Source organism: Panulirus ornatus, chromosome 65, assembly GCF_036320965.1.
Source record: "Panulirus ornatus isolate Po-2019 chromosome 65, ASM3632096v1, whole genome shotgun sequence".
NCBI classification, from domain to species: domain Eukaryota; kingdom Metazoa; phylum Arthropoda; class Malacostraca; order Decapoda; family Palinuridae; genus Panulirus; species Panulirus ornatus.
In genome coordinates this window covers 10086043-10104588 of record NC_092288.1, presented here as the reverse complement: position 1 = coordinate 10104588, position 18546 = coordinate 10086043, and the positions used below count along the sequence as shown (strand labels likewise).

The 18546-nt window shown below is 40.9% G+C and overlaps 2 protein-coding genes across 6 annotated transcripts in view; one reads left to right on the top strand and one right to left on the bottom strand.

The window, feature by feature from the left end:
• The window catches only part of LOC139746475 (charged multivesicular body protein 7-like), a 194226-nt gene that overhangs the window by 46568 nt on the left and 129112 nt on the right, over positions 1 to 18546 (bottom strand). The gene's annotated exons all lie outside the window — the stretch shown is intronic.
• Positions 1 to 18546, top strand: part of Papss (PAPS synthetase) — a 58401-nt gene that overhangs the window by 20420 nt on the left and 19435 nt on the right. The gene's annotated exons all lie outside the window — the stretch shown is intronic.

The following is an 18546-nucleotide window of genomic DNA, read 5'->3' as shown; positions in this document are numbered from 1 at the left end:
TGAAAGAGGTCACGTCCGTGTCTATTGGCTTCGTCAGAGTGTAAGATTTTTGTGGTCTTTTGCTTTTCTTTTCATAGTTTATATCCTAATTGTTTGTTAGTTCATGTAAACTTACCACTTGTATTTTTATATTAATTTCCTTAGAGAGGAGCAAAGCGAGTGTATTTACCTCTTTAAATTTCCGGATAGTGTAATCGTCTATTTTTAACCGGGTGGAAATAAAATGAAAAAGTAGAAACATTACGGACAGACTCGTGTATCGACATGTATATAGTTAGATTTAATGGGTTTTAGATGCTTTTATCGTGTTACAAGGCCAGAAATGACGAGAAAGGAGACACTTGGATATTAGAATGCACAATGCGTAATGAATGGCCCGACCCCGCTCAGGGGAGTTGCAAGATACCGCTGGCGGCCTACATCCCCACACACTAGTCCAGTCCCGAAGCGAAGATGGTCTGTATGTATCTTTCATGAAAATGATTATAAAGGGAGTTGCTATCAATGGGTATCATAAATGGACAGTGGTCACTGGTTAAAGGCTGATCGTAGTTGGAGGATATGGTTACAGTTTAATGGCGGACTGTTTCCGGAGTGTCATTGTTGCATGATGAAATTTATCCACTGCCCTTTAGTATGTAATTTCCTGAATGTCTGGATTTATGGCATTTAGAAAGTTTGTTAATATATTTTGTAAGATTATAACTACTCGAATTAGCGTTCATGAACCTTTAGTTAAACCTTGTTTGCGCATTTCTGCTGAAGATCAACGAACTTTCAAATCAGTTCGTGCACCAACAGTTCTGACAAGATACTTCTAAAGGTGAATGAGGGAATATTACATTACAAGAGAGTATTCAGGTAGAAAATAGTACTTTTCCAATCTTCAGTTGATCGTTTAAGAAATAAACGAAATATTGTAATCCCCTCACGACTTCTTGAATTAGTAGATATATGATATTTAGAACTGAAGCAGTGATTCCTGCAGGATATCGATAAACAGGAGAATTTCGAGGTCAGTTATATCCTTCGGGATACGGGTGCAAATGAATAATTGGTACAGAAATCCAGCCCAGTTCTGGTGGTGGCTTATGGGGAGCATAATGACATGCACCAGCTCTTTGATCAGCTTAGCAAGGTTGTCACTGAACACACCTCTGGAGAAATTCAAGAATGACCTTGATATGAACATGGAAATATTGCACTTGCTCTCGTTCATGTTGGAAGGTCAGGGCGCGCTGCTTCTCCGGCCCCGACCTGCTTAGAACTTGGAAGTCCAGTGACATTATATATATATAATCTTCAAAAGTAGTAGGATGATATTCGTGCGTCACAGTTGTATAAATATGTTCATTATGTTCTGTATCAGACTGTCCTCAAACATTTGCACTATCAGGTACTTTGGTCCCGTTTTAATTTTCCAAAAGAAGGAACAGAGGAGGGGGGGGCAAGTGAGGATGTTCCTTCTAAGGCTCAGTCCTCTGCTCTTAACGCTACCTCGCTAATGCGGGAAATGCGAATATGTAATATATATATATATATATATATATATATATATATATATATATATATATATATATATATTTATTTATTTATTTATTTATTCATTTTTCATACTGGAGATAGTGGAGAAAGTATACTACCCAAGTATCTCCTGCTTGTCATATAAGGCGACCATAGGGAGCGGAAGCTGAGGGGCTGGAAATCTTCCCCTTTTTTATTACCAAAGAAAGAGCCAAATGAGGATCTTTTAACTTGTAAGACTCGGTCATCTGTTCAAGCTGCTCCCTCGCTCATACGGGAAATAACGAACTTGTACAATATATATATATATATATATATATATATATATATATATATATATATATATATATATATCCTAGCTACGTTTCTTCGTTGTATATCAACTGACATATTTCTCTCGTGTCTCCCCTGATGATGTGATTATGACACGAAAGTGCACTTGGGAACTTACCGTGCTCTCAATGGATTGAACCAGGGCATGTGAAGCGTCTGAGGTAAACCAATGAAAGTTTCGTGGGGCCTGGATGTGGAAAGGGAGCTGTGGTTTCGGTGCATTACAGATGACAACTAGAGACAGCGCCACTCCGCCTGCGCGCGCGCGGGGAGGGTGTGCCATTTCGTGTGTGGCGGGGTGGAGACGGAATGGATGAAGGCATCAAGCATGAATATGTACATGTGTATACATGTCTGTGTATGTATATTTATGTATACGTTGAAATGTATAGGTATGTATGTGCGTGTGTGGGCGTGTATGTATATACATGTGTATGTGGGTGGGTTGGGCCATTCTTTCGTCTGTTTCCTTGCGCTACCTCGCTAACGCGGGAGACAGCGACAAAGAATAATGATAATAATGATATTAATATATATATATATATATATATATATATATATATATTAAGCAAAATTAGTTGGTTTCTTATATTGACTGATGGGTGATGAAATTTGTAGAGTAGAGCGTGAACTGGTGGAAATGATGAAAAGATGAACTCCATCAATGTTTGATGATTTAGGAGCGATAACATAAGCAACGATAAGACACTCCCATGCTCACTAGTCTTGTGGTATGAAATATCTATCACATAATTCATTGACGTGAAAGTGTTCCTAGTCTCATGGTCGTCCCACAATAAGGTCAGCTTCATTCTCACGTTCACCCCAAAGCAAGGTAGATAGATAGTCTGTCCGGCTGCAGCACAGCTTTCGCTGTTGCGCTGTGTTGCCGCCATCGATGGCGGCTTTTAAGTAAACAGTCCTTTGTTCTGTCGTCTTGAGAACTGGCCGCTTGTTTTGTCTCGAGGCATTTAACGCCTGCCATAAAGAGTTTGGGCTGTGTGTGTGTGTGTGTGTGTGTGTGATTACTTAACTTATTTCATAACCTATGTGCACGGTTTGGGCGGGAAGTTGTACTTTCGTGGGACCTCACCTCTTGGACTTTCTCTGCTGTCATACAAATTTTTAAATCAATGTGTACTGTCAGCACTTTCAGTGTCTTTATTCAGTATTCGGTTCACGTCATTCGTCCACTGTACTGCAACGGACAATCTCTCCTAGATGGCCTCGTTTAATGAGATACGCTCCTCCCCAGTAGAACTAAACGTAACTTTTTTTTTTTTTGTTAATGTCGATTTACGATTTTTTTTGTCTGTGTTGATTTGCTCTGAAGCTGTAGAAAGAAAGTTTGTGGTGATTTATATTTGTGTCAGGGTTATCATGCAACCTCTCATCTTAGCGTCCACATCTTGCTCACTCGTTCGTACAGCGAGGTTAGAAAGCTTAACATGTGGTGCTTAGACGTTAATTACTGCATGACTGTCAAAACACTCTTTAAGAAATTATCATTTCTGTCTAACTTTAGTCAAGCAAACATGATATTGCCTTCATGGCACACGAGTAGCGTAGAACCTAATTGCAAAATGTGATACAATTATGTGGCTTAATGTATACTAGTAATGACGATAACATCTGAGAAAATGACAAGTGCAATATATATAGTCACACTGGTGATATGTATCCTCCATTATGATGATGATAAGAGTGATATTATGACAATGACAAATACATAACTTTAATTATCGATAAGCTTAGAGTTGCAGGTTTCCTTAACTGTCGTGCCTTCAAAGTTTCGGTGAGATCTCTGTTGTCGGACTCCTGGAGTTCATGGCCGCGGCTAGGCTAATGGGTTTGCCAGTGCAAGGACAGTGTTCTAATCATGGCAGACAAGCCATGATACATGAGATGCGTTCAGGAAGTCTGGAGCTGCAGTTTCATAATGTGCCTCAGAGGGTTTACGTATTTGTTATCATTTGTTTCTGTTTCTGTGATTTAACTTTCCCGTCAGATTTCATTAGTAACTGCGTTCATCCCTGTAGGTCTTATTGGTGTACAATTTGCATGTTACCCTCTTTCCATAAACGTACGTCTTAACTGACTCTTCCTTTGTTATCATTAACAAATTGGAATAATTCATTTCAATTTCAATTTGTTATTATTAACTATTTTTTTTTATTTGAGAAGGGTTGTTGGATACCGACATCGTCAAATCATCTGAAGAACTTTTCATGTGTAATCACGTCTCCTCCTCGCTCTTCTAATGTGGATTAGTCTATGGCTGCTCCCCTCGCTCACTAGTTCAGCTTCAATATCTGTTTTTACTGGGCGCCTCTGCACCTTCTTTACCAGTTTATGACACCATACGCAGCCTAGTCAAGTTGTTGTTGTATACTGTTTTAACATCGTTTGGAAGGCGTGAACATCTTTTCCGTGTAGTTAAAGGCAATTTTGACAGTCTTCCTTGTGTACTTCTTTGCAGTTTTCCTGTTGTGGTTTACTGTTGACAGACTTGATTTTCTCAGCCCTTAAAAGTCCTTCTTTTGAGTGGATTCCTAGTTTTTGCTTCTTGGTAGATTTCAGCATTTGCAGGTGGGGGTAGATTTATAATACACGAAAGTTAGTTTTTTGAGGATGGAGAGATTACTGTTTGTGAGTAGTATTTGTGTTACGGGGAGTGTTTTACACTCATATTGCCCAGCCTCAACCTTGCATATAGCTAACCACGTCTTGACCCCTATTATGTGAACGCTCTCTCTCACACACACACACACACACACACACACACACAAAACAGCCTCAGCCAGGTACCCAATTATCGATCAGCCCTGGAGGGGTGGATGAACACCTCGGCCGACTGCTTCGCCCGTTCTGGCTCATGGTCAGTTGATAACCACGACACCACGGGCGCCCGTGTGTGTGTGGGGGGGGGGGGGGGAGGAGGAGGAACTACGTCTCAGAGAGCGATACTACGATCAGGTTATTCATGACCCATGTGTCACGGTAGAGGGCAAGGTCCCTGAATCCGCGTACACCATCTCGATGATATCTTGGAAGGCCACAGAGGACAGATAATAAGACGGCGATGGACGTCATCGCTAGAAGACCCCGGCAGGTCACCTGAAGACTACAGGAGCTGAGGAGGAATGGTGTGAGAACATCTTTCCCCATCGGTCTGACGATGATGGCCCTGCCTCTCACGTACTGTGTGACTACGATATGTGTAAACTTAAGAGTCATGTCGGTCGCTGTATGAAAAGAGATAAGCGTCTGATGATTTCTGTAGGTGCGACTCCCAGGCACTACTAGCCAGATCACTTGGAGTAGATTTTTATTCTTTGCTGTTCTGAGTGTACCATGAGTGAGCCGCCTCACCCACGGCGTGGCTTCAAGAGTCTGCATCTCGTCGTCGTTCTGTAACCTCCCCAGTCGATAAGGAAGTATCGCTGATAAGGCCAATGTCACGATAAGATTAACTCAGTTGATAACTTCTTTTTATGACAGGCGTATCAGGCGATTATTTTCAATTTTCACTTGTCATAGTTACCCTCATGTTGTTGTCTGTGTGAGCGACTTCGGGGAGAAGGAGGTATATTTCATTTCTAAATCTCGTGTGACTCGAGCGTGTATCGGCCGCCTGGAGTGGAGGACAGAAAGGTAGGAGATATATCCGTCCGTTCCTCTTTTGTGGATCGCGTGTCAGACATGTTCGTACTTCCCTGTAACTCCTGAGGTCCCAGAAAAAAAGACAATATGAATATTTTTAGGGTCATGTGCTTCACTGATGATGTAAGGATCTTTAAGAAAAAAAAAAGTTTTAGGGTCCTGTACTTCATTGACAAGTTAAGGATCTTTGAGGAGGATTTGTTTTAGGATGATCCTGCTGGTGGCTTTTGAGGTTCATTATGACGAGGATGTAAAGTATGCAAGACTGCAGGCTTGTCCAGATGATCTGGTAAGGGTTAATCTGATAGTGGAGACCTGTAATATGCAGGGTGAGCCATAAGTCACCGCGCACCTACCGTAGACGATGAAGACATCTGTATACACTGAAGTTACAAGAAAATGTTGGAAATGGCGCCCACGTGCCTGAAGACACGTATCTATTTACACGTAGTCTTATCATGTTTGCCAAGGCATGCAACAAATCAATCGCAGAGATGTTCGTTGGAATTTACGATATCCTCCTTCCGTTTATGGAGAGCGTAAGCATTATTGTCTCTTTCGACTGCGCCTTTCACCGCTCCCCACAGATGGTAATCTGACGGGTGTAAGATCTGTCGACCCTGGTGGCCAAATGGCCTTTGGAATTGTCCTATCCTTCGAAGACATCGCGCAGAACAGAGTGAGGAAGGAAGGGAGGGAGAGGAAAATGAGAGGGTGGAGGGAAGGATTAGGGGGGGGGGTTAGGTTGGTCGCTGTACGTTGCAAGTCACGAAGGCCATCTGTTGTAACAATACTACTAAGAATATGGAGATGTTGTCGTTTATAGTGTGGGTACATGGTGACTTTTGCCTTACTGTGTATGAGGGCCATGGCAGAAGTACCTTTAGTAGGAATATGACTGGCTCTCGGACGTACAGAGAAAGGTTGTGACATGTTTCCTGGGGTGAGCAGCACATTCGAAAGTGACTTCGAGTACGAGGTGTTTCTTCGAAATGGACGATGTGTCGCTTGAGGAGGAGTTTTAGTGTAAAATCCAATAGCAGACTATTTGCCTGCCGAGACGTTCTGCTCTCCCCATACATTAAGATTATCTTCATCAGTGAAGCCCTTATATTCTACCTCGTATAATATTAAAGTGGTATCTAGTTATATTCTGTGTTGAAAGTGAACGTGTTCCCTCATCTTATCTTGGCGCTTTCTGTGTGTCCGTGCGTTGTGAAACCCGAGCGTCTTTTCTCATCCCCGTAAGTCTCGAGTCGATGGTGTTCATAACATAAGGTCAGAATTACAGTGAATAGAGAAAGAGAGAGAGAGAGAGAGAGAGAGAGAGAGAGAGAGAGAGAGAGAGAGAGAGAGAGAGAGAGAGAGAGAGAACAGAAGAGAGAGAGAGAGAGAGAGAGAGAGAGAGAGAGAGAGAGAGAGAGAGAGAGAGAGAGAGAGAGAGAGAGAGAGAGAGAGAGGGTAATCCAAGGACGCCATGTCAACAATGACGGACCTAACATGACCGACCGTTGTTGTGTGTGTGTGTAGTTAAGTCACGGTGAGTTGCACTCCACCACCACCCACCCTTCTGACAACACTGTAAACACCGCCAGGAGTGAAGTGTTATTGGAACGTTTACTTACCCAAGTCAGCATGACCTGTTTAAAAGCGCAAAAATGATATTTGTCGATTCTTAACCGTGGGCCAAAGTTTTTCACTAAGTAATCGTTAAGATACCTATTTTTTTTTTCTAAAGATAAGATTTGTTGAACGAGTACAGAAGCTTAACAAAGACTAGAACATTCCTGAGGATGGAAGGGGGAGGGGGGGGGTTAACTAAACCTAACCTAGCCTAAAAATATTTATCCTAATGTTGTCCTGGTCAGACAAGTGTGGATGATAACACTCTTACCTAAGGAATCTCCTCCTGTCTTTGAATTTCTGTGGGTATCATCCTTCATGGCAGGAGGTGAAATATGAGAGTGGTGTCTGTTGCCGGGTACACGGGGAAATGAAACGTTGAATACCGAATAATTCTGCTTTGAGGAAAGAATACGTAAGAAATCTTTCCTTTTGTGACGTGACTTAAGGGATATAGCCTTCATCATTCCCAAAAATGAAATACACACACACACACGCACACATATATATTCTATATTTTGCTTTGTCGCTGTCTCTCGCGTTAGCGAGGTAGCGCAAGGAAACAGACGAGAGAATGGCCCAACCCACCCACATACACATGTATATACATACACGTACACACACGCAAATATACATACATATACATCTCAACGTATATACATATATATATATATATATATATATATATATATATATATATATATATATATATATATATATATATATATATATATATATATATACACACACAGACATATACATATATACACATGTACTTAATTGATAGTCTGCCTTTATTCATTCCCATCGCAACCTCGCCACACATGAAATAACAACCCCCTCCCCCCTCATGTGTGCGAGGTAGCGCAAGAAAAGACAACAAAGGCCCCATTCGTTCACACTCAGTCTCTCACTGTCATGTAATGTGTGTGTGTGTGTGTGTGTGTGTGTGTGTGTGTGTGATGGCTGTATACTTGTATGTGAAAGTACATCCATATATTACATCGCGTTGTACGTAAAAAAAAAAAGAAGTGTGTAGTGTGTGTGTGTGAGTGTGGCTGTGCATGAGGCGGATGACAATCATGAAGCGTATGTGGTAGGGATGTCCTAGTCAGGGTGTAGCTCGTTGACCATGGTCGGTACACTCCAACCGCACGATAGTGTGTTCTCCCATGGTCTGTCACAGCGTCGAAGACCTGAACGTGATAAACACGTTAAGAAATCATGATGCGATAATTGATGGATTCAGGTGATGTGGCACCACAGGTGACGCGCGTGAGGTTACGACGCGATTCAGCTGATGTGGCATACCATAATACGATTCACGTGACGTAGTACACGGTCTGCCCCTTGGATCGTGGTGATGTGGCACTATACGGGACGGCGAGGGAGGTGTCGAGTTTCAGAAACGTTAGTACAACAGCCAGGGAGCGAGACTCCTGCTCGTTCATTGGTTCACCCGATATGTCGTCATGTGTACCTTGTGACGTGAGCACCCTTGCCACGTTTCTCATTTGTGCATTCTATTTTTGTTCTCCCTTTTGATTGTAATGACTGTATAATGTATATATATATATATATATATATATATATATATATATATATATATATATATATATATAAAATCTCCTTTTAAATCGTAATTAGTGTGTTTGTCGATTATAGTTTTTGTATTGATCTTTTAGTGCGTTTTATGCGGTTTTCGATGAGATGCTTTTGAAGAGTGAGTTCTAACCAGTTGTATTTGTATATCATTGCAAATGGGAAAAAAAAAGATTTTTGCAACTCGAAAATGAGGGGCGTGTTGACGCGAGATTTCTCGACTTGTTTCCCACTTCGGTGGGAACAATCTGCCTCCATTGTTTTCCGGATTATCGTAAAGCCGCCTTGTCCAAAATTTAAAATCTTGTCACCGCTGTCTTCCGTCGTACCGTAAACTATCCAAAATCTAAAATCTAAATACTTAACGATAAACTTAACAGAAGCGAGTATCGCAATATTTCGAGTAAACTTATGTCACGGTTACCGAAACTTTAGAAATCATAAACCGGTATCACGTCCACAGACACTCCGATGTTCATGTAGTATTGGAGCTTACATTACTATCATTCTTTTTTTTATATTGAGAACAGCTGCGATGGTGGTGGGGCCCCAGACATCCAACATCTGTTTCCACACGTGATTTAGCCACTTGCCTTCTATCGTTTTTAAAGGGCAAGTAACATCTTCCTCCCTTTTCAACCGTGTTGGTTGATGTTTAGTTACTGCTGTGTACGAGAGGTGTACAGGGACCCGTCCCACAAGTGTGTGTGTGTGTGTGTGTACTACAGAGGACAAGTGTGTGATAGCGACAGACGGGGGACATTGTATTTTCGTCTACTTCTGTAAGGTGACTTTCATTAAGTATGAAAGTTAAGTTGAATCATAACACTTTTAAGACGTCACGACAACTCTTTTAAGTACGCAGATGTATCTTTTTGAAACTTGATAATGAATAGTTAGCCCATGTTGCTCTTATCAGATATAGTGATTACATAATACGCCGTGAATAGTGACGACATTTTCCTCAACTGTTCTTGTATCTAAAAGGGATTTTCTTTCCAGTGTCTTCATTTTGCGGCCGTTGAGGAACGGTTCGTATATTATGATATCTTGTACAGTCACTGGTAAAACTTGTTTCACATGCCTTCCCAACAATAACTGACAACATGTTTCTCATGCATTACCAACGATAACTGACAACATATGTTTCTCATGCCTTAACAACAATAACTGACAACAGACGTTTCTCATGCTTTACCAACGATAACTGACAACATATGTTTCTCATGCCTTAACAACAATAACTGACAACAGACGTTTCTCATGCTTTACCAACGATAACTGACAACATATGTTTCTCATGCCTTAACAACAGACGTTTCTCATGCTTTACCAACGATAACTGACAACATATGTTTCTCATGCCTTAACAACAATAACTGACAACAGACGTTTCTCATGCTTTACCAACGATAACTGACAACAGGTTTCTCATGCCTCACTTACAATGACAGACGTTTCTCATGCTTTACCAACAAAGAATGACAACAAATGTCTCTCATGCTTTACTGACAACAGATGTTTCTCATGCTTTACTGACAACAGATGTTTCTCATGCTTTACTGACAACAGATGTTTTTCATGCTTTACTGACAACAGATGTTTCTCATGCTTTACCGACAATAACTGCAGCAGGTTTCTCATGTCTTACCAACAGTAACTGACAACACATGTTTCTCACGCCTTACCAACAGTAACTGACAACATATGTTTCTCGTGCCTTACCGACAATAACTGACATCGGAAACCGACGACATACCGTATGTATATAATTTGGAGTGGTTGGTATACTGAAGCAGCAATCTCTATCACCTCTGGAACAATTATTATAGAATCTTGGTTCCGAAATGTATTAACATTACCCTGAATCAGATGGTATCTCTCTCATCTAGTAGTTTGACTGCACTGCCAGGTCTACCAGTTTATTAAATACGTAAGAGATGAGTTTCCGACATTTTCCATTATTACTGAAACGAAAAAAAAAAAAAACGGGAACATTACATCACTGATTTTAGGTTAAGATAGGCTGCATTGCGAATATTCGTGAGTGTTGTTGACCCCATGTATGTACTTATTTATATATATATATATATATATATATATATATATATATATATATATATATATATATATTGTTGAATGATCGTAACTATAAGAAGTTACAGATATAGATCATAATATGAGTAAAACACACAAATGATATGAAATATATATATATATATATATATATATATATATATATATATATTTGTTTGGCTGGCTAATTGGGCCAATAGTTGGAGCTGCATCTTCACAGATGGTGAAATGATTAGCCACAAGTGCGCTCGCCATTGGTTGGTCATTCCTCATCAGCTGGACTCTCAGGTGACGGAGAGGATGAACTTTTAATGGCTTATTGAGTTTGATTAATGCGATACTAGCGGGGTCAGCCCATATTTCTTACGAGTAATTACCTGGGGATTTTGATAGGATATGTACTTAACGGTTACTTACGACGAGACTTTTTAAAATACGTACTTAACGAGATCTTGGGAGAGTATGTACTTAACTTAAAGCCTTACGATTTTTTTTTTTTTTTTTTAGAATACGTACTTACGAGATTTTAAGGGAACGCGTACGTACGAGATTTTGCCATAAGGAAGAGTTAAATGATTAACCCTCACCGCCGCAAGAAAGTATAGTGAACGAATCTTGCCAATTTCGCGTGGTCATTGGTACTGTATGAGATGGAGTGATTGTATGTTTGTGGACTTGAATACCAACAGTCCACATGTTTGTGTGTGTGTGAGGCAAAAAAGAAAAGACAGCTGCCTGGGCCGAAGGACTGACACTTGACAGCCACAGAAGTGCTGGCTCACTGTGCAGCCGTCACTAACCCTCTAGATACTTAGGCGAGTTGTATTGACAATAGATCCTTGTTTGGTGGCTGTCTACCACCTGTTGAGAGAGAGAGAGAGAGAGAGAGAGAGAGAGAGAGAGAGAGAGAGAGAGAGAGAGAGAGAGAGAGAGAGTCTTCTAGGCAAGGTTGAACTCATTTATGTGATTTGATTTTTTCCCGCGAAAGCTGTCATTTTACTGTGCACTCCTACCACTCCTACCCATCTTGTGGGCTGTGGCGTAAAAGAGGATACAGAGTGCACTATATAAAAGTCCAGAGACTGCCGGCCCCAACGAATGAAATACATATCGGTAAGAAAAGTGTTAACGTGTTGCTTATGCATCACTATTCGGCAATTTACATAATAGGTAAAGTTTTCAACAGCTGAAAACAAAGAATGATTGGTTCACATATCAAGTCAAATAACAAAAGAACCAGTTTCAGTATGCAGAGTCATGATCATTCTCGAATATTCGAGATGCAAACCTTGTTGTGGATGAAATGTTTGCACATGTATCTTGCAATGTTTGGTAGGAATCATCTCTGAACTCCCTGATTTTGCAAGTCAAGTACATAGCGTTGCAAGGTGTGGCAAAACAGCTTTGTTGGCAAAGTTTACATTTCGTCTGATAACACCAAGAAGGATAAATTCCCCATGAATATATCTGTAGCCCAATCACGTCGAGCGACAATAACATCAAGGCGCCTCTCTCTCTCTCTCTCTCTCTCTCTCTCTCTCTCTCTCTCTCTCTCTCTCTCTCTCTCTCTCTCTGTGTGTGTGTGTGTGTGTGTGTGTGTGTGTGTGTGTGTGGTACGTCATGCATGATACTAAGCTGGTAGGTGGACCTGCTTGTGTTAATTTCAATTCTTAAGTTTAAAAGATTTTGTTCATGTTCTTTCCGAACGAAGGTTTTTACCTTGGGCAACTCGCATTATAAACCAAGTGTGGGTATTCAACTTTATCCTTCAAGGCAGAAGTACTGACTAAAGTCCATCAGCTTTATCGTGCATTCTGAGCCCAGTATGGGATTTAACCCTGAGAAAGTGGACTTTAATCCCAGTTTGGGTCACTTTGTTATACCTCTGTCGTGCCCGGACACGAGCATATTACATAGTGAAACGAGTTTATGATAAAGTCATCACTTTCAGCGAGGCTGTCACATTCTGAATGTTCAACACACTGAAGGGCCATGAGGATAAGCGAATAATTCCGTTTGGAGTGTGGATGCCCAATTACTGACCCTGAGTCATAGTTTATCGTAAAAAAGAAAAGAAAAAAAAAAGACGTGAGTACATGTTGCAACACAAAGCCCAACCATCAGCACCAGTGGCTTGTTGTAGGGAACCATCTGAATATATAGTTCAGTATTCATGGTTCCAGTCTGGTAACGAACGTCATCGCTTTTATCTAAGTGTTATCTCAGGTTGTGAAATGAGGAGAGCTTCTGGGAGGAATGTGCGTACTGTTGTATATCAGAGAGGTTACTCTCCCATGGGCCAGGGTAGTGCAACTGTTGTCTCCATGGTATGTTCATGAACAGCGTACATGCTCAGCCTGTTCGCAGTTTTTTTTTAGTAAACCATTTGGATAGATGTCTCCCACCTGAAAGGGGTCTGGAAGGCTTGTTTTCGTGGACTGGGATGTAAACGTTTGCCTGAGCATTCGGATCCCAGTAAGCGGATTGATTTTAGGTGTTCTATCTCTAATACCAAGGAGACCAGGCTCTTTTCTCAAGTTTAGAATCTTTGCTGTCTTAGGGCAGCCAAGAATAATGTCTCAACTTCATTTTCTGTCTTCTCAAGGTTTTCAAGCCTTCTCTAATGCGTTAGATTAAGCAGAGGCGCAGCATGATCACCCATAGAACGGATGTAAGCGGTGTACATCGTCTGAGCTATTCTGACATTGGCCCAAGAATGAGGATTTGGGGGGCAGCTACATCTCTGAGTGACCTAAGCCTCTCTGCTTTGGTGATAAAGTCTAGTTACAAAAGCTCCAAATGTTGGTACCTGTAATCCAGGACAAGGGTACGTTTTTGCAGAATAAATCTGGGATCCATCATTTAACCGAATCTCTCTGATGACGCCCACCTGTTTTAGGGGAACATCTGATGAAGATTTTGTTTTGACGGCAGACATGACAAGACCTGACCTTTCTCAGGTATCCAATACATGACCGACTAAATGAGTGTATTATTAATACATAGAGGTGACATTAATGATGTCAGCAAAACTGAAGTGGGTTAGTCTTGTGTTCGAGATTTCGTTTAGCTTATTTATGTGGCTGGAGGTTCGGGGACCACTTACCTGCCTTGCAAGTGAAATCCACAAGCAACATCCCTCTGGGAATCCATTGGGGAAGAGTAGTTCCCCGGCTTAAGCAATATCGAAATGATTTTAGAGAAAAATATTAGGAATATCGGGACAGTTTAAGTAGGATCATGTACACCAACATTTTAAGGCTGAGCGCGCACGTTCCAACTCCATTCTCCATTTACAAAAAAAAATATCCACCACTCTCTCCAGGCTGGTATGCTTTGTTGTGGTGGATGTGGAGCAGGGCCACTGAGGTGAGCTCACAAGAATACGTCTCTGCTCATTTATTTCTTTTCGCGTGAGCTGATCGAACTCCAAATAAGATGGTCCAAATCGCGGGTTTTAAACATCTTCAGGATAGTTTCAAAGTTTGAGCAGAGTAGAGCATGGTCCTCCAGAATCCTTTATGACTGGAAAGATGATACAAAACCAACCCCTTGATCAAATAAAGCACTGCTCCCATACTCCGTCGAAACTCACGGGAATTTATTCGAAACTCACCCGGACCTCACCTTGCCACGGGCTTAAAGAACACAAGAACGAGACCTTGGCAGTACGTTGTGTAGGTAGATTCTTCAAACTGACTCTTGACAGTTAAAAACATGTCATCAGGCAAAAACCCATTTACGGTTTTATTATGTCAAACTTCACCTAAATACGTTTATTATGAAACTTCATTACTAGTTCTATTTTACGGGGAGAGTTTTACACTCGTGTGGCCCCGGCTTCTTACCCTTGAATAATTGTGCCATGCCTTTACTCCTATGTAAGTATAAACTCACACCTTAGCCTATGATAAGTACCCATTTTACTGACCAACTCCTAGGGAAGAGGAACAACTGGGTGAACTGTGGACCAGCTGCCGCGACTGGGATTCGAACCTATTATGCAGGTTTAATCCTAGGCAGCGTTTGTAACAGTGACGGTTAGTAACGCTAACCACCACACCGCGAATGTGTGTGTGTGTGTGTGTGTGTCCTGATCAGAGAGCAGATTCGAGCTCATTAACGGTGCATTCGTCACGTAGCCGAACATCATAATATCCAGCAGAGAGAGAGAGATATCTGTGAGAGTTTGCCAGCGTGGCAGCCCAAGTCACTACCGCCATTATGGCTCGTCCACTATCCGCACGCCGGCTACACTCAATTCTCCGACACGCCACACCCGACAACCTTCCACTACACTCACCCCAACACTCTTATTTACAAGTTTTGTTCGTCCATTGCACTAAATTCCATATCATAACACCTATGGCGTTCACTCCTAAACTTTCCACATTAATACCAAACTCCTTGCGTGACACACGTCTGGCACTAATTCACTTAACTGAAGCAAAACTTATAGAAGCTCTTAGTGTCTTCAACACTCACATACGTCTACAAGAGAAAGATGTCAGGTGTAACAACGGAAAGGCAATAAAACAACTGCAAGCAGTGAAGTCACCATGGAAACCGGTAGGTTCCTAGCTCGGGGACTTCTACGATGTACGAGGGAGTTGCTAGCTCGTAACTTATCGTTGATATGCCAAGTCTTTCTCTACACCAGTGAAATGTTTCTTTCAGTTCTGCAGCAACAGATCATTTCAACTTTTCTCTTCACAAGATTCGTGGGTCTAAAAGTTCCGCCGATATTATATATTCTGTATATTCCCCGGATGTACATACAGAGAATAAGCTATCGTTCGAATATTAACAAATGTACAATATTAACATCAAAAAATTATTTTTGTTACGCGAGGTAAATGTGGAGCATTGTTATACTGATAACCCGCTTTGATCAGCTAAGCAAGATTGTAAGATTTTATGCATACAATCGAGGTTATATATTCAAATGGACTTTGTTCTTTTCATTTTTCTTCATAAGCTATACATTCTTCTTGTTGCGTCTAAAAGCTGGCTAAGAAAGGATAATTTGGAATTAACTTCACATTTCTTACAACCACAACTCACTACTTTATGAAGACATTACAATACCCTCTTCCTATACATTAACAATGAAATGACCATCATTTACACTCGTTAATTCATGATTAACATCCCCGATGTGACAGTGGGTCGTGGATGAGACTCGCCTTATCGTGCCGTCTACGCTAGGTATAAGGGTCAGAATGACAGGAAGCTCGGAGGCCCGTTATTGTGTCGTTGACCAGCGGTTCACCTTGACCGAGAAAATGGTCCAGGAAGTTGTGGAGCGTCCTCCTAACCCTGCACCCAAGCCCTTGAGGCATTCCTTTCGGAGCCTAGCATGACCGTTGCTCCAGTCTAGCTACCACACACTGTCTCGGTCAACAGTCTACTTGACTTCACTGACGCATCTTTCAAGTTTTTCTGCATTACTCGAAAAACTTTCATATATATATATATATATATATATATATATATATATATATATATATATATATATATATATATATATATATATATGTGTGTGTGTGTGTGTATGTACATGTGTATGGGGGGGGGTTGGGCCATTTCTTTCGTCTGTTTCCTTGCGCTACCTCGCAACCGCGGGAGACAGCGACGAGGTATAAAAAAAAAAATATATATATATATATATATATATATATATATATATATATATATATATATATATAAGGTCATTATACAATGATGATATACATGTAAAACATCCTAGATTGACGTGTTAGCTGCTATTTCTTGAAGAGATAGAATCACTGTGAAAGGGCAGATTATTTCAGCTAATCCGAACAAGCTGAAAACTTTGATGTTGAACATGTTCGCGAAAAAAGCTTAATACACGCCAAGAAGCCACAATCAGATGTACTCAGAATAAATGATGTAGCGCAGAAACAACGAAGTGGGAAACATTGATGGAAACGTGATCATGACATTTTCTAAACTGTTGACATCCTTTGCACTGATAATGGAGACTGATTCAGCTTTCAGAACACAGAGTGCACCTTTGAACATATACGACATAAAAAGGGGGAAAAAAAGTACTTTAGATATGGATACGCATACCGCATGAAAGTAATGACTTTAACGGACTTGATTGTACGTGGAGCATGCATGATGTTGGAGGGCCAAGCGTAGACCGGCCGACCTCCTTAACACTTGCTCCAAGACTAAATCTGATACGCCTTTTTTTCCCCCCGAAATTATTGTCGCCCTGAGATATACTGTATCACCCTCACCACACGGTCAGAGGCATCAAAGCATTACAATTAAACATAACTGTGGAAATATGTTGCCATGTTGATTTTCCATTTTTTTTCCCCTACATGCTGTTGGTTCAGGTCACCAACAAGAGTACATCAAGGATGAAGAGCGGGAAAAGTAAAGGAAGACAAATTTTTATTAGTTTTGGAGGAAGGGAAAATTCTGCCTTGTAAGTGGCAAGTCTTAGATGTCGAATTCCAAAGCTTCGTGGGAAGGAAAATAGATGCCACTGCACAAGCCTAACCCTGATTGCCTACGGCCACAGTAACTATGCGATGCAGTAGCTTTGTTGTACGTGGGCTAGCTAATGGCGGAGGCACACAAGTGGCCAGCTGTCGGGAACAGAAACCAAAGTAATATTCATAAAAGAGGGAAAGTAAACCAATGTTCAAGCGTAAAGGTATGTAGGTCAAGTTGTGGGGCCAGACTGGGAGAGATGATATGTTCGTACTGCTTTGGACTCGCCTCCGTCTAGTAACTGTAATCGGAGCGACTGTTCAGGAAAAAGAGTTCATGGCATTTGTGTGTGTGTATATATATATATATATATATATATATATATATATATATATATATATATATATATATATATATGCTGATTTCATAACTGGATTTGTATCTTATCGAAAGCATTTTTGTGTACCAGCCTGAAGTATGTTATCATGGAAATAAAGGAATTTTGTAGTGCTTTACAAGGTGTGACAGGCATCATGTTAGGGTTTTTAGAAGCATCAGGTTTAGGATAGTAATTCATATACCTGTGAATTACGTTATAGTACTTCAATAAAGTACGACTACCAAAAAGAGTATTGTGTTTTAGAATGGGGGGGGGGTGAGTGGCACTGATGCCCTTTATATATGTATGCGACGCAGTTTGGATGTACTCTACATACTTTAGTAAACTCAAGTTGCACAGTACTTCAGGAAAAAGAGAAACATAACCAAGGAATAATATACAATACTTCAGCAGCTTGGTCACCTTGGTAGAAAAAACACGAAATGGTTGAATTTGTAAAATTCTGAGGCTTTACTTAGCTACAAAAAGATAATATCAAAGGAAGTAGGAGGCAGGAACCACCGACCACAGAGATACTACCTGGCTGGGAGGCTCTGTGACGGAGAAATGAGCTAGCATTGCATTGGCTGTCAAGTTTCACTTCTAGGCCTGCTTGCTATCTGTTCTTTCTGTCTCAAATACATGTGGGGTTGCTGGCACATGACTGTTTTTAACTCTTACATTTTCTGTGGTGACTGCAACGCTCTGGCTCAGCCTGTTATTCTTGTCTGTTTTTTCTCAACGTAGGGAAAGTAAGTTCTCTCCCCGCATTGTATGAACTGGTAATTACGCAGAGCTGCAGGAGGTCTGATAGAATGCAATTAGAATGGTTTCAGAAGTAAAAGATAAGAGTTAAGAAAACTGGAGAATTGCCT